This window comes from Neophocaena asiaeorientalis, unplaced genomic scaffold, assembly GCF_003031525.2.
Source record: "Neophocaena asiaeorientalis asiaeorientalis breed wild unplaced genomic scaffold, Neophocaena_asiaeorientalis_V1.1 scaffold131, whole genome shotgun sequence".
NCBI classification, from domain to species: domain Eukaryota; kingdom Metazoa; phylum Chordata; class Mammalia; order Artiodactyla; family Phocoenidae; genus Neophocaena; species Neophocaena asiaeorientalis.
This window is the reverse complement of record NW_020173201.1, coordinates 5,046,274-5,064,433: the sequence shown is the minus strand read 5'-3', so window position 1 is coordinate 5,064,433 and position 18,160 is coordinate 5,046,274.

Genomic DNA, 18,160 nt, shown 5'->3' with positions numbered 1-18,160 from the left:
CAAGTAAGAATTGGAAATATATCTCTTTATAAGTGACATATCCTGTGAGTTTGATCTAAATGAAGGAAGTAGCCTGTAAGTTCAGTTCAATGTATGCAAATGAAAATAATAAAGCTAAAAGATACTATGAACCATGTTTTATAATTAATATTGTTATTTTTCTCACAGAAGCACTTAATTTGGGAACAAGTAAAAATCATTGGAGACATTTTAAATTATCAGCTCTGAAATATAGTTAGAATTAAATATTACCTTGAATTTCATAGGAATTTTAAAATATATCCTTTCTCTTTTTCCTGTAAAATGGCTGAAGAATTACTATTGTGCCCTAATTATGTGAAAGAAACTGTGATTTCTATCTCTAAAATTTGGTGGTATCTCTGTTACCTTCCCCCACACCCCAAAAAAGAGATTATAAAGTCAGTAAGACTAACTTTCTGAGTGACTTAAACTCCATAAGTAGAAAGCCTACAGAAGGCACAGGACATTCTCTCCAAGCTGTCAGACTGTTTCTGTAAGTCACATGCAAGAATCACAGGCAAGATATAAAGACAGTTCTTATTCAGAAATCCAATTTCCTTGAAGAATGATGATATCTACAGTGTTTGTACAATACAAAAATTCAGATGAAAGTGTGGTTGAAAAGCTTAGTGTTGTCATTAGTTGTTGTTTCAGTGCTCTCACTTCCATGCCTGAAAGCATACTTTCCCAGCTTCTGCAGCAGAGAGCTTTCACAATTAATAGGTTGTTTGAAAAGATCATTCTTAATTCTAAATTTGCCAGTCATGAGGTTCATAATAGTTTAAACTGAGGCCATGGTATTGAAGCAGAATTGTAGGGGTTTTATAGCTGGAAAGTTACATCAGGAGAATTTCATGGTGAAAGCTTCTAGTGGCTATGGACTATACCAACCCCATCTAAAACTTCACACAGCAATGAAAAACATAGTAGATCACCACTCGTTTACTATTTTTAGTGAACATAATTTTTTGTAGGCGTCTCCTAATTACAAATAAAGTAAAACATAAAACATAAAGACAGGGAATTTAGTGTTTTCAGAGACATATCTACAGATCTAGACCCTGAAGTGACTGCTTTTTCAACAAAGATGCAGTTTCTTTGTGGGTTCTTATATCTGAAATTTCTATTAAGAATATGTTGTTAATAAAAATTGATTAAAAGAGTTTGAGAAGGATAGGGAAATGCAAGAGGGAGGAGATATGGGGGTATATGTATAGGTATAGCTGATTTACTTTGTTATAAAGCAGAAGCTAACACACCATTGTTAAGCAATTATACTCCAATAAAGATGTTAAAAAAATTGATTAGAAAAACAGATTTCCCTCTATTAGGCACTTTTATGAATCTGCTGTACACAGTCATGAATTATTTTGTTCTTTCATTTTCACCATTTCATATACCAGCTCTCTTGGGACTGTATGCAAACCATAAGCATAGATCCCACCCCACCTGCTTAGAGGAACTCTCTCTCAGGGCATAATCTTTAGGGAAAATCCTGGCATTTTCTCACTGACTTTTGTCCCTTAAACTTATTATAATATTCTATAAAAGGTCATATCTTATATACCTATGGTAGTACTTGCTTTTCTAGGGAAACTGAGGTAATGAGCAGAGCTTCAAATATAATAGGTGGTTTTAAAAGTTAGTGAATGATGTTAACAGACCTGAAGAACTTTAGCTGATCTATCATTATTATCATTATTATTATTAATGGTTTAGAGACTTCTCATAGCTTAAAATGCAAAATTCTGATACTCTGGCTTAGAAGCTAACACTTTGATATTAGACCCCAGCACCATCTCCCCAAACTATTCCCCCACAGCTCCAGCCATGCATGCACACACACACACACATACAAATTTTGGTACCATGAGTGAACAAAGCTGTTTCATGACTGCTTTTAACCATGTGTTTCACTTAAACCCCTGTATTAATGATCTATTGCAAATTGCCTCAAACATAGCAGCCTAAAAAGCAAACCCGTGTTCCCTCAAATATGCCATGATAGGAATTCTAGAAGGGGCCTAACTGGCTGGCTCTGGCTCAAGGTTTCTGACAAGGCTGCAGTCAATCTTTCAGTTGTGTTACTGGAGTAAGATCTGCTTCCAAGCTCACTCAGGTGACTGTTGGCTGACCTCAGAAATCTGCTTCCAGGCTCCTTTACTAGCTTACGGCACGCCTTAGTCCATTGCTCTGTGGGCCTTTCCACAAGCCTGCCTCATGACAAGGCAGCTGACTTAGAACATAGTTTAAAAAATGAATTTTGTGTTTTAAGAAAGTTCTCAGTAAATGTATTCTCATTTCCATGTATTATGATCTGGCCTCAACCTGCTCACAGCCAAATATCCTAAAGTTCATTGAAACGTACTATTTTTTGATCATCCTGTTTTCTTTACATTTCCATGTTTTTGCATGGCCTACAACCTGTGCCAGGAATGTTCTTCTTTATCTGATGACCTTTCAGTCATCCTTCAAAAATATGCTCCAATACCACCTATTCTGCGAAATCTCTACCTACTGCCCTACCCCCATCCAGAAGAGTTGTTTACATTTTTTCCCGGACCCAAGGGACATCGTACCTCTTTGTATTATCTATTATCACACATACTCCATCACAGTTGATCCTAAATAAAGAACGTGGGGTTTAGGGTGCTTACCTGAATGTAGTCAAAAATCTGCATATTGCTATCTCTGCCTCAAAAAAAAAAAAATAACAAAAAAACGGAATTGATAAATAACTCACCCAATGGCAGGAAGCTGAAACAGTTTGCATAGAGTCAAGACTCAAACCCTAAAAAAAAAAAAAAAAGACTCAAACCCTAGTTCTTTTCATTCCACGTACTCTGGTCTCTAATCACACACAAATTTTCTCCACATTTTTTAAAGATATGTAAAATGAAAATATAGTCACTATATGTATTGAAAAATATCCACGTATAAGTGAATCCATGCAATTCAAACCCATGTCGTTCAAGGGTCAACTACACATTATTATTTTCCTGTTTGCTTGTCTCTGTAGAAGTAAAGAACAACTCAAAGGAAAGAATATATCTTTACTGCTATCTGCTCTGTACCTAACATAGTCATGCAACTAGTATATGTTATTTGCTTTGGGGATAGACGTCATTATTTAATGTCATTATTTAATAAATGGATGAATGATGATGAAAATGTCAGAGATATCACAAATATAGTATATTTATCTCCTCACTGCTTTCTTCATTACCTAATTGCTAACTTATGTAAAGTATTTTCCATGTCTGATAAGTTAATAAGGAAAGAGGTTAGAAGCAAAATGTAGGTTTGAACTAGAACTTTTCTCCTATTGTATATGAGCACTCATGAATTGATGATAAATTATTGGTTTAGAGACCAACAATTTCTATGAACACTTTACATAATACATAAGCTCTTTGCTTCTGAGAATTTTAGAATTACCATTTCCAAAGGAGAGTGCTTTGTATTTGAATGTTTTTAATGAATAATACAGCATTTCCCATATGTATTTGCAGAATCGCTTATATTATCTTCACTTTGCTCATACTTAAATATGACCTGTTTTATACCTATTTATATCTATCGATCATATATGTAGATAAAGAAATATAAATACTAATCTTAGCAGGAATTCTTCTAGTAAGGTTTTGGTAACTTTGACTACACAATTGTAATTAAAAAGAATAAATGTGGTTAGAAGAGAAGAAATATATTTTGGAAATGTTATTTGAGAAAACAGGAACACAATAGAGTAGATATAAAAATATTAAATTGCTCTGAGCACTGGAATTTTTAAGCAGCCTAAGATACCTTTATCAAATCATCTAATTAAAAAAAATTCATTAACTTTACTGTAACTTTATAAATGTTCTTTGTATAAATATTGACTGAACTGGTCCATATTTTCTTATTCACAATGGCCAAGAATAAATGCAAGCCTTGGTTCTTTTTTCTCTGGAAAGACAACTTGCTACTGCTATGTCAAATTTTTCTCATGAATTTTTCTTATTGAAAAAGTAACTGCCTTTCATAGTTGATTTAGAGATGCTGCTTTTGGAGTTTAACTTCTTTGCAGTTCTTGAGAATTTTAATTTTAATAAGAGTTAGTTTATCTCTGCATTATCACTAAATAGCAACTCTAATTTCACATGCCTAGCTTTTCAAAACTAAGATGGAAGGAGAAAACAATGTAAGCATGCTTATCTAAGCACATTCTGACACAATGTGATAAACTCTATGTGTTTATCACAAGTGTATACACTTGATAAAATGTAGTATTTATCTTTAACATCTGGGTCTGTTAAACTTTGGATTCTGAGATGTAAAGTTTATGCTGTAATTCTAGCTGTGTGAAAATGATGAAATTTTATTAAATATTTATTCAGTGTTTAGCCAGAGTCAAACTGAACAGCTACTTGTTAGTAACTGTTTTAATATTGTCACAATTCTCTTGCTTTAGCATGATTAGCCTGACTCTAAAGGAATAAAATTGAGGCTTAGAGGGCTAGGTAATTTACCCAAACCTACCTAACAAATAAATGCAGTTGCGAGGCTTAAACATAAGTTTTATAATTTCAAATTCTATCCTTTCCATTATTTTACTCTTTCCACATTTATCCTCATTTTTAAAACCATGTCTTCCTTGAGCTGACAATTTTCTTTTTTAAGTTTAATTGAAACCTCAGAAATAAATTCAAAATTAGTAGTTTTTAATACTATGAAGACTTCTTTTTGCTAAAAACAAAATGGTTTAAAGTAACTCAGTGAACCATTCCCTATTATTTTTTCCTTGAAAAATAACAATCTAAAGCAAAACTCATTACATTAAAATTTTCAGTAATACCCCCCCAAAACCTGCTAAAGTATGATTTTTGAAGTATAATTTACATACAATATCATATTAGTTTCATGTGCACATCATTGTGATTTGATATTTATATACATCTCAACATAGTCAGCACAGGAGCCTATTATAGCCTATTAATAGTAGATAATTTTGATTTTCTAAACTATATCAACCCTGGGCCATTATTAAAATTGGACACCACCTCTCAGATTTGGATTTCCATACAAGAATTTAAAAAGGAGGGACAGTATAGCTTATGTATATGAAATATATGTATGTACACATACACACACACAAATATGTATATGCATATTTGTGTGTGTGTGTATGTGTGTATATATATACACACATATACATACATTCATGGTGGCTTCTTTGGAAATGGAGTAAAGTAGATGAGGCCAAGATGTACTTCCAAGGTAGAAACCACAGAATTTCATAAATAGATTGAATAGAGGGAAAAGATGGAAAGATGGATGCAGGGACATAGGGAGAAAAGAGAACCAAATAGTGAGACTTGAATTTATATCCCAGCACTGTGACCAATGCAATCACATTGTAAATAACAGAAATTTTAATTAGCTTTTCCTATCCACTCTGTTCTTTCATGTTGAACAATTTAACATTAACATTTTTAAGTTAAAAAGTGCTATACAATTTTAAGCATAAGAACATGATAAGGGAATTGCTGAATTATTTATGCTGCTACTTTTTATAGAGATAAGATGTATTTTTTCTATTTCTCTGTTTAAGTGTATATTGACATACTATTCTCATACATTTATTCTCTGAGGGAGTGCACTGTGAAAAATATTTGATTTGCGGATAAGGTGTAAATTATTGTTGCTGTTAGATTTTCTATAAAGAAAATGCAAATTTTGAAGATTTAATTTAAATATTCAGGTGGTATTGACCTAAATGATTTCCCTACCTCCTGAATATTTCCTAAGTATAGAAAATGAAACTTGGAGCACCTTTATTACAACTTCATCCTAATAAGTTTGACATGTTCAAAAGCTGATTTTTCTTATTATATATTCTATGATGTACAGATTAAAGGAAGAAATAAAATTAACTTCTTCTATTATCATGTTGAGATATTAAATGGCATCTGTTCAGAGACTATACATAACACCTGCTGGTGGAGTGTGAAAGAATTTTTGTTTTAACTGATCAGTGCCTGGCTTTGTAATAATTTCAACTTATGTCATTAAGAAAAAAATACAAACAATTTTTTGTGATTTCAAGTAGAATATCTCATATATGAGTCTATATAGAATAATCATGAAAAGACATATTTATGTATATTTTATCAAGTGGGGCATATAACTGTTATTAGATTATCTACCAAGAAGAGATAAAACTTGGTCAATTCAATATAAACATCCAGGTTTTGCTAAGCTAAGTGATTTCTTTACTTCCCTAACCATATGTCTTTGAAAGTTTTTCTATTTCAGAGTATAAATATGATTCTTTTAAAAAATAGATAGATACATATAATATATTCCATCCATGTTATAGAATTTCATCTATCCATCTATTTATCTATCTATCTAATCCTTATCTGTGTACATTCTAATTGTTTCCAGTCTTTTGGTATTATAAATGATGCCTCAGTGAATATCCTCATACCACAAACAAAGTTATGTGGAAACTTATGTGAGTATATCTGTAAGATAGTTTTTAATATAGAATTACTATCTAACGTGTATTTTAATATTTGATAGATATTTCCAAATTATTTTCAGTAGAAGTTGTAGCATTTACATTCACATTAGAAATGTTTGAGAGAGTGCCTGTTTCTCTACACTTTCTCCAACATAAATTACCCAATTTTATCTGTGGCAATCTGATTCATCAAAAGTCATATCTTCTGGGTTTATTACGTATCTTTCTCATTAATGGTATATTAGTGTATCTAGATAGATAGATACAGTGTATGCATATATATATATGCACTATGTATATGCATTTTATATATACTATATATCATGTATATATGTGTGTGCATGTGCACCCGTACACATGCCTGAACTGAGGGGATTATTAACAAATAATCCCCAAATCAATCACAATGACTTAAAACAATAAAACTTTATTTCTAACACAGGCAAAGCATTCTCTGTATCCTGTATCTATGATAGCCATACTTCGTCTAGTGATTCAAGAGACCAGGCCTAATTTGATCTTAATGCTTAATATAAAGTTTCTTCTATGATTACCATCTATGGGAAGAGAAAGACTAGAAAGTTCAACTGGGACTTTTTACCTCCTCTGTCCAGAAATAACATGTATCACTTCCTCTCATGGTCCCAAATGTCTTACATGGACCTGACAAGTGTAGGAAGCAGAGTATCCCACTTTCCCAAGAAGGAGGAGAAATGTATATTAGTAAATTTTGATATTTTCTATCAAGTTGAATTTTTTGTAACTCAGAAAATACAATCAAACTTATTTTCATAACAGGCCTTTAAAATGACATAGTCAAAGTCAGACTGTTTTGTTGTTGTGGTGGTGGTGGTATGTGTATTGTTGGCATTAAAATTAGGTCATCTAACTTCCAGGGAAAGTCTCCATCTCCAAATAGTAGCTATTGTAATAAAACTGGATATAAATCTTAGAATGTCCTTAGATTTAGCATTATTATCAAAAATAGAAATTCAGTCAATGTACATTTTTCTCTATACAAATTTACATTTGAAAATGGGTATCATATTTTGTGTTTTGTTTATGTTTATTCTAACATGAAAAAATAATAATATAGTTAGTAGTGTTTTTTTTTTTTTTGGTAATACATCTGAAGAAGATTAACTTTGCCAGTCTTAGATACCAGAATTCACTATCCAGAGGCTTACAACCCTGATTACTACCATGGACATTGTTGGCAAATGACTCTATTATCACTATCTTGAACTTATAAAGTACATAATTACTCATTGATTTAGCCTTTTATGCATATTATACATTAACATGTTAAAAACTCAAACTATAGAAAAAGTATAAAATAAAATGGCTTCCATCTGCAAGGTTGGGTGCCACTAAATATATTAAGTATTGTAGTTTATTTCATTTTGAAATATAAAAAAATAGTTTATTCAAAATTCTGGAAAAGCATTTTCATTTTATCATCAACAGTCATTTTTTTTGTAGACCAGAGATTTATAAACTTTATGAATAATGAACAGTTCAAAATAATTTATTTTTAAGTAAATTAAATATAAACATAAGCAAAAGAAATTAGTAGCATTTTCCCTACTCTAATACTGTATCCCAATACCTGAAGGTGGCTAGGAAAAAAAAGATAAAACGACCTTCAAATGGTCTGTCATTTCTGTGCAGTAATTATATTCTATTTTGTCAATTAATTCATGCTATTATTTTCCAAAAGAATACTTTATGCATTCTTTTCTTTCCTCAAACTTCCGACATACTTTTCTCATCCCCCAAATTTCGCATATAATGAGCCTTTTCTCTAGAGATAATGAATGAAGTATGCATGTCTACTGGAACTCATTCTCTTTTGCAAACAAATGGTCTTATCTCTAGAAATTATACCTACTCTCACTTCCCTGTTCTGTCTGCACTACCCTCTCCCATGGATTATTCTCACAAGTAATAGCCCTGTCTTTAAATATACAAATGTGCACCCCTGCATCCAATTCCTTGACTAACCATCACCACTCTTTTCCTGGCTCCACATTTTGCTACTCATGTGTACAGCAAAAACACCAAAGAATTATCTAAATTCTATTTCTTGAGACTCTCTAGGAAGCCTTCTGTTCCCACTGTTCTACTGAAACCACTCTGTTCAGGACACCAGTGACCTCTGATTTGCCAAGTACCCAATGGTCAATTCTCAGTTCTTATCTTCTTTGTCCTATCTGTAGCACTGGACACTTTCTCATCCTCTTTTTGGACACCCTTTTTCACTTGGCTTCAAGGACTCCTCACTCCTTCTCAGTGGTTTTAGCTAGCTCCCCTTTATTCTTCTGACCACAAAATATTTGCAAGTCCTACTTCTTCTCCCTCTATACTCACTCCATAGATAGTCTGTATCAGTTCTGTGATTATTCCATGACTGCCAACTTTATATCTCCCCTGACTTCCAAACTAATTGATATCAGTCTGTGGGACATGTTTATTAGGTGATATAATTGATATTTCAAACTTTCATTTTCCAAGCCAAACTCTTGATTTTGACTTCAAATCTGCTTCTCCTCCAGCATAACACATTCCAGTAAGTGACACTCCTCTCTCCTAGTCTGCTGAGGTGGCTTATCTCATCTAGTGGACTATTTGCTGTTTCTTAACTATGCCCGGCATGCTCCCAGCTCAGAGCCTTTGAAACTGGTATTCCTGCTTCCCAATTATGGGATTTTCTAGAACATCCCTTGTGTTATTCAGGTCTCAGTTCAAATGTCATTTTATCAAAGAGCTTTCCCTGAATAATCTAAATAACTAGGAACTCTCTCCCTACTCCAACCTTCTTTCTTTCCCCTTCCATCTGTCTTCAAGACCTAACCCTGCCTACAGTAGATTTGTATATTTTGTCTTTTCTCACAAAAACACAAGCTCCATAAAGTCCTTCTGATCTATCTTTCTGTTTTTGTGCCAGTACCATACTGTCTTGATTACTGTTGCTCATAAAGTCCTTTTTAAATAATACTGTTCAAACAAGGTGAAAAGAAGTTAAGAAAAAAAGAGTATCTGACCATTGTATTTCTAATACTTGATGTAAGAAGAAACACATCTTGGCGTGAGATGGCAAATGTACACTTAAGTTTGTTTTCATAAGTTGTAGAATTTCACTGAAAAAAGGAAGAAAAATAACCTGAAACACTGAGCCTGAAGAGTAGCCTGAAGAGTATCTCTACAGACACACTGCTGAATTATTGATCTTTTATTTCTGTTTTATTAAGGGTATCTCTTTATTTTCATTCATATCCTACCACTACATTTGCCACAGTATACAGGATAATTAGATAACTCATCACTATTATTCTGCAAGAGGAAACCTAACTTGATTTTTTCATAAATGAGCAAAATCTCTAGAGCAGGGAATATATTGAATCAAAGTTCAATAACATATGTTTTGCTTAGATATACTTTACTTGTTAGTTTGACATACATATATTAATATATCATGTACACAAATGCATACATAACACAGATATTTTAGAAAATGTTCTTAATTGATCAATATGTGGTAACCCCAAGAATTAAAATTATATCCAAAATTCAGAAGTTTACAGGTTACTGGAAAATGATTGTCAGTTTAATTTGTTTTTGAGGAACTGAGGTAACAATAATATTTTCTAAAATAACCAACAGGGATTTATTTCAATTTGCAGTAGTATTTTACTTCTGTGCAGAAGTTTAAATAAAACGTTCCTTATCAGACTATTTTCATTCTTTTATTAGTTTTCTGTTTGTTCTATAAAAAAATCATTATTGCCAGACTCTCAACCCCTCTGTAATTACTGTTTCTTAAGAAAGTGCCATTCAGAATGAGATTACAAGAAAATTATAGACATCAGCCCAATTTAAAGTTGTTTAATATGTCAGTTAGAATAGCTTTCAGTCTGTATATGGTTAATTGGCTGGTACATGATACAGATAATACATGCTACAATTTTAGTTCTAACTCAAAGTAGTAAAATTAGTCTACTTCTCATGTGTTTTCAAGAAAAGTGAATTTTAGAGCTAATCTCCGTACACAGTATTTCCCACTTTAATTAACGCCATTTCATTAAACAAAGTATGTTTTGCTAGTGCTTTTTGTAACTATCATGAGATACAAGTTTTTTTTTTTTCTTTTCAATACAGTAATCTCCAGGGGAAATTTCTTACTAACAAATTTCACTATATCATATAATTTGTTATCTACTCTATGTTTTGAATTTCACATTTCTGATAAAAATGGTATGCAAATACTTCTGGAATTCCATCTATATCATTAGTGCTTTATTGTTCTTTTTAATTTTATATCTGTATTATTTTCTCCATATTTAGATATTATTATTTTCAAAAAGTTATATTTTCCCCAAGTATAATACTATATATGCCTTCTCCTTCCATCTCCATGGTCACATACAAGATAACTTTCAAGGTTTTTTGTTCTTTTTTTTACTGAAGTATAGTTGATGTACAATATTGTTTGTTACAGGTGTACAATACAGTGATTCACAATTTTTAAATATTATACATTTATGATTTTCATAAAATATTGACTGTATTCTCCTTTTGTACAATATATCCTCATAGCTTACTTTCAAGGTGGTTTTGATAACAGTCTGAAACTCATTTAGGAAGGCTTCCTTTTGATCTAATTTATAGAAAAATAGAAAAATCCTGCAGGGAACAAGTCTTATGATCACAATCATTTACTTCATTTTTTTCTCTTTTTCTGAGTGGAGGAGCAATATGTATAAACATAGAATCAAATACGATCTCTCATTGGAAGTTGAAATGCCAGTATTAGTTATGTTCACAAAAAGATAAGCAGCAGATACCAAGAGCAAGTTTAAATGATTGTCTAGAACCATTCTTGAACCTTCAAAAGAATATAAAAAGCATAGATAAATATCATCAATAGGCATTTCATCTGGAATTTTGTATGATTTTGAAAATTGCTCACATGATTACCAAATTTAGAGCATAAATCAACAACTGAAGAAAGAATAAAATTTGCGATGATGGTGACTGTACTTTAAAGGCATACTTACTTTGGTAAGTTAGATGTGAATTGAAAAAAAAACTTGTGAATATATATGTGTATTACTTTTTAAAGTATCTTCCTAGCATTTCTGAAAATGCCTTTTGAGAAAATTCTGACAAAAGCAGTACTAAAGTTTCTGCCTAGGAGAATCTGTGTATCCTGACACATCATCTTTATAGTTACTGCATGTATTACTGAGGCAGGTTTTTTTCCAGGCAGAAAGATACTCTGAACTGTTATAATTCTCAAAGAATGTGACTATGAAAAGGCATTTTGTGGAACATGATGACAGTACTGTAGTCCTATATTCACAGAGGGAGCTGTGATTACACACTGGCTGTCCATGACAGTCTCTAAAACCTGAGGGTTCAAATTGTTGCACCATGGCTGGACAGCATAAACACTTATATTTTCTTTGACTGATACCATATGTTAAAGATAGTTTAATTAAAACAATTTAATACTGCATAATTCACACTAAAATCTAGACAGTCTGCTTTATCGAAAAAATTGTAAGATAACACCAAAAACTGGGTCTGTACTTCCCACAAAGTAGCTAGTATCAGTTTAAATTCAGCAAAGTCTCTAGCTCCCCATTTTCTCTCTGCCAGTTTCACTTACTCACAGTATCTTCCTTAACCGTATAGTCTTACTCATTTGTGATCCTTTCTGTAAACAATTGTGGCTACTTACACTTAATAATGCATGCAGCCTAAAACACACACACACACACACACACCCCTTCTCTCTCCAGTTTCTCTCTCTTTTCTACAACTTAACACACTTCTTCATCCCACCACAACTGTATCTGATTATCTTTTAATCTTCATGTACCCAGTGTTTACAAGCTATTAGCAAAATATACTTTTGACATGCTGATGGATTAGTGGGTATGGACAGAGGGATGAAATCTGTTTCTTCTTTGACTCTTCATTTCACTCTACCCTTATCATTGTTAAAATTGCAGCTTCAAAATCATCCTTAATATCTGATTTCATCTTTGCCCATGGGCATCACATTAATAAGTTTCTAATCTTAAGACTTCTACTTCCTTTCATCCACAAAAGATTCCTGATTCTGATTTATTCAGCCATCTCTGAAACTGGAAAGTGGGAACACAAAAAGTTTCTAGCCATTAATTTACGTAAAAGTTAGTACTCTTTAATGATATTTTCTCTAAAAGGAATATCTTGCTGATTCATGTTAAATAGGAGAGTTTTCATAGTTTTGAAAGTTACACTGCATGCTTTATGAGTAGCAATTAAAAACTTGAAACTTTGAACTTCAGCAATAATTCTAAGGGGAAAAATGTTACTTTATAAAGTGATTATTGTTTAATTGGATAAGAATGCTAATTAAGTAGAAAAACTATAGTTTATATTTATACATGCTTTGTTCTTTATTTTCTGAAAATTCTTCTTGAAACATTTTTCATTTTCCATTACTTTTGCCATTTCAAAAAAATATTAAAATAGTATTATATGGCTTATGTTCACTTCCTTTTAGGGATTTTTCTATGAAAACTCATTAAAAATAGACATTAAGATAGGTTATTGAACTCTCTGCTAATATCAGTGTATTCAGACATGGGGGTAAAATTGGCTTATTTTATTACTCAAAGTATAACCTGTATGAATAAAATAAAATTATTTAAATTGTGTTTGCCCCTCAAACATAAAGCATGTATTAATTGTATTGAGTTGCCATTGATAGATAGGAAAGAATTTTACAATTATAATGCTCGCTATCTTTTATAAGGAATGCTCTAAGACCAGCTAATGTTGTTCCTGTTTTATCTGTCCTGCAAATATTAAGCAACTCTGCTAGATGTATTTAAACAGAGAATAAAACTGAAATAATTATAACATTCAATAGCACTTAGTCTGTCATTCACCTTTTCCCCTCAAATCCATTCTACATACTTCTACCAAGTAAATCTACTTATTCTCTTCACACGTCTTCTTTTTAAACATGTCAGTAGGTCACTATTACTCTTAAAAAACAAAAACAAAAAACACAAAAATTTGTCAGCCTAGATTTTCCAGTCTCATGTGATTTGATTAGTGATACATACTTTCAACTTGTCAACTCCCCTATGTAGACTCTATCTCTAGGTAATGTTTATGTTTAATCCTTTTTCCTCTAATTTTGAACCTTATTTCTCCTACTTGAGTGATTTTGATCCCTTTCTTTTTCCCATTTAGATCTCATTCTGACTTCAGTGCCCTGTGGAAGTTCCATTATATTCATGAAATAATATTTGACACTTCAGTCATCAGTGACATTCCCACCCATACTCCTGTTGAAGAACCATCTTTACTCTTTTTCTATACTACATACTATTGTTTATGTTTTAATTTGTATATACATTATTCTCCAACCTAGTCATTCTTAAATGGCCATCATTAAAAATAATCTGCCACAGTGCTTTAATGACCGTTAAAGAATTTACAGTGTATGGATTGAAAATACAATATTATTTCCTCTTGACAAAGTCTTTTCATAGCCGTAATTTAATTTGTATTCATTTTGTTTTCAACACAATAGTTAAATATGCAAAACTTAATATTCTCAACTCAATGCTGTGATTTGTAAACATCTAAATATACAAAATATTTTAAATCTTATATCTCTTTTCAACTCTTTGAGCCACATATAAATTCACTATATTTTGATATAAAATTGTAACATGATTATTTTTCTAGTCTCTAGAGAAATTGCTGCTACGAGAGCTTCTGTACGATTAAATAAAACACAGCATTACATTGAAGTATTGTCTTCAATGCCCGTGAATACCTGACCAAAGGCAACACTTACAGAAATGTTTAGTTGCTGTACCACAACATTGAAGATTATGTTCCTCATACATTTCATTTCATTGAAATTACAGCCATTAGTTTGTGCAAGACCACTCTCCTCTTTTTTGAATGTGGATTTCCCCCTTTAGTTTTGTCCAATATGTCCATTTCCATCCTCAATTCCATAAGCAACCATCATCTAAAATTTAGAACAAACACTAAACTTATCAACGTTTTACATACACCATGTTTTCATCAGATCCTCCCATGCATTAGTTTTCTATTGCTACATACAATATGTATGGTGACTTAAGACAACCCACACTGGTTATGTCACGGTTCCCATAGGTCAGCAGTCCCACTACAGCTTAGCTGGGTCCTCCGCTCAGTGTCTTACAAGGCTGCAATCAAGTGCCTGCCAATCTGCATTCTCATCTATAGGACTGATTAGAAAAGAATCCCAGAGCTCATTTAGATTGTTGTCAGAATTCATTTCCTTTTGGTTGTATGACTGAGGGCTGTTGTATGGAGGCCGCCTTCAGGAACAAGTGGTTACTCATAGATCCCTGGCATATGTTCCTCTCCACAGGCAGTTTACAACGTAAATAGTTGCTTCTTTTATTTATTTATTTTTTATTTTTTTAATGGTTGCTTCTTAAAGCTTAAATGGAAAACATCTCTCTCCACTGTGCTAAGAGTGAGTCTTATTTAACTTAACTGAATCAAGGAGATGGCATCGCATTATCTTTGCAATATTCTATTGTTAAAAGCAAGTCACTGATTTCACCTGCAATCTATGAGGGGGGAGGATTACATAAGTGCATGGTTTATTGTGCGGCACCTTAGGGTGTGACTCACACATCCTGTTAGACTAAAAATTCCACATAAACCTTCCTCCCTCCTGCCCTCTCTCCCTCCCTCCCTCCTTCCCTTCCTTCCTTCATTATTCATCCCTTCATTATTCATCCCTTCATTTTTTTCTCACACTACTGTAGTCTCCGTATCTTACAAAATGCACTTCCCAGAATCAGCACTCAGAATCAGTAAAAAGTTAGGCAGTGAATTTTAAAAATGAATATTCTTTAGTACTCCTATTATTTTGTTGTTCAAGTTTTCATCTGTTGACTATAGCGGAATGAGATGGATTTTATTATCCTAATTTTAAGTGGAGTCTCACAAGTTTTTACTAGTTTACCATTCGTATGACAAAGAAGTGACAGAGCCAGGAATGCATCATAAGTCTCTCTCATCCCAAGTCAGGACTTTTATAATAATACATCAAAAAAGTCACTGGCATTTTTACACTTTCAACTGCAATCTCTCTTGACTGGCTTTTATTTTTGTTAATGGATTTACTCTAAGAAAAAATAATCTGTTCATTAATTTATTTGTGTTTCTTGGGATATTTAACATTCATCAAACAAGAATATTAGTCATAATCTGTTTTCTATGCAAGAGAATGCTATTACACAGAACTCTCCTGCAAGTTTCCTTTTAAAATCATGCATACACTTGCCTGAGCTTTAAAACTCAGTTTTAAATTTACTTGGTTATATTTTTAAGTTAAACATTCTACAGATAAAATAATGCTTGGGCTTTTTCCATTTCTTGGTGCTCACACTTCTCAAACTAAATTTTTCCTGTTATTTTTCTAAGAAATCTTCTAAACTAAGCTTTTTCCTGTTATTTTTCTAAGAAAGCTTCTAAACTAAGCTTTTTCCTGTTATTTTTCTTAGAAGTTATATTTCTAAGAAATATATTTCAGGGAAATATATTTATGTCTAAGACTAGTATTTATAGATGATACTGCAGAAAACACAGATTGAATGCAAATCTCTTAAAACCTGAAATTAAAATTTAATATTCCCCTAATTTGGAATCATTTTACTAAAGTACTTTGAAATGATATATTAAATTAAAAATATGAAATATGGTGCTGGCTCAATAGCAAAGTCATTGTGAGAAAACTAAATTGATTTATTTCTTCAGTAGAAGCAGAGTGTCTGACAGGCAATAAATATACAATAAATCCTTATTGAGTAAATGCATGTATAAACACTAAAAAGAATGCCCAGTATGATAGCAGTAATGAACATAGGTATCAAAATCTATTCCCTTTTTAAAATTTGACTTATTCACATTTTATTAAACCAGCCAGTATGGCTAGATTATTATGATATATGTTTTATACCTGTTATTGATTAAATTGAATATTGGATTTTTCTAATAGGATACAATCTTTAAATTTAAATTGAATAGGCTAGCTGTATTTCTCAGTAATTTGTTTCCTTGATGAGGAGTATTACCCAAAAAGGAAACCTGTGTCCCTCCTTCCTTCATTTAGAGTTTTATGATTAAAACTACCATTTAAAAAGGATAACCCCCTACAGACATGTTAAGGGCCTGACTGAATCTTCCAAATGTCCATCAAAGTTTGTATAAGAAGAATGTCTAAACTTAGACTTTCCTTATGTGTATCATGTGGTTTCAGGAAATGTATTTTGAGTTAAACCAGGATCATTGAATATTTACAATTGTTGAGTATATATTTAAAATGTTTAAAACTGAAATGTAACACATCTTCTATAAACAATTACAGTGTTGGCAAGATAAGTTTGTATGCATTTCTTCTCTTCCTCATTTTTGAATTTATTTTTATCAACTTTGTTTGATTCCACCATATTGAAAATGTGTTATACATATTGTGATGTAGAGAGAAAGAGGGAAGGAGAGAGGGAGGAGTTTTATATATATATGTGTGTGTGTGTGTGTGTGTGTGTGTGTGTGTGTGTGTGTGTGTATTATAAAACCTATACACACAAAGAGAGTATACACAAACAAATATACATTTTAAAGTAACAGCAGTGAAGGTACACTCAGACATTGTGGCATGTCAACAAACTGTAAGCTCCAGGAAAGATTAGGTAAGCCCGGTATGTCTGAGCCATGCTGGAGATGTGCCTTAGATCTCACAGTGCTGGATGAAAACATAGGTTACTTTGCTGCCCTCACTTAGAATTAGCTGCAATCTGGCCATTTCTATCCTTGAAACAGAACTCAGCTCATGAATAAAAAAAGATATAACTAGGACATAACATTAGTATTAATCTATATGTACAGTATAAGTTTAAATAAAATATAAACATATTTACATAGATTCTATGAATAAAAATGTAATATGAAGTAATATGAATACAAATATCATATTTTATATTCTACATAAAATATATTTTATGTAAATATATATTTTATTATACTTTCATATAAGGATAGTGTATTTTATAAATATGACATATTAATATATAATATAAAATTATCTGTAAACATAAGTATATTTTTATATATATTTAATGAAATTATATATAAATTATAATAAGAGAAAAATATAACATGATCTAGAAAGAGGGAGTAGATTATAAAGCCTATCTGAAATTTTTTCTTGAAGTGCATATTACAAAGAAAAAAGAAATAAAAGATGATTCATCAGGTCGTGCTTATGAGTGATAACTATCCTCTGTGGTGATGAAAACCTTCTCGATGATTCCCCCTATGGTGAAGTAGAAGAGAGGTTTCCAAGCAGTCAATTAAGGAAATTCATATTTGGTGTGGTGAGATGTGGTAACTTTGGAAAGGCTCATGTTTTCAATTTCATACTTGAAGCTGCTTTGAAAGAGAGTTTATTTTAGCAAGTTAATAGTATATATTTCTTGTAAGGAGTACAAGCGGTGTCAAGTCTTATTTTTATAGCTCTACCTAGATGTTGTCAGAGATAGGAAAGTA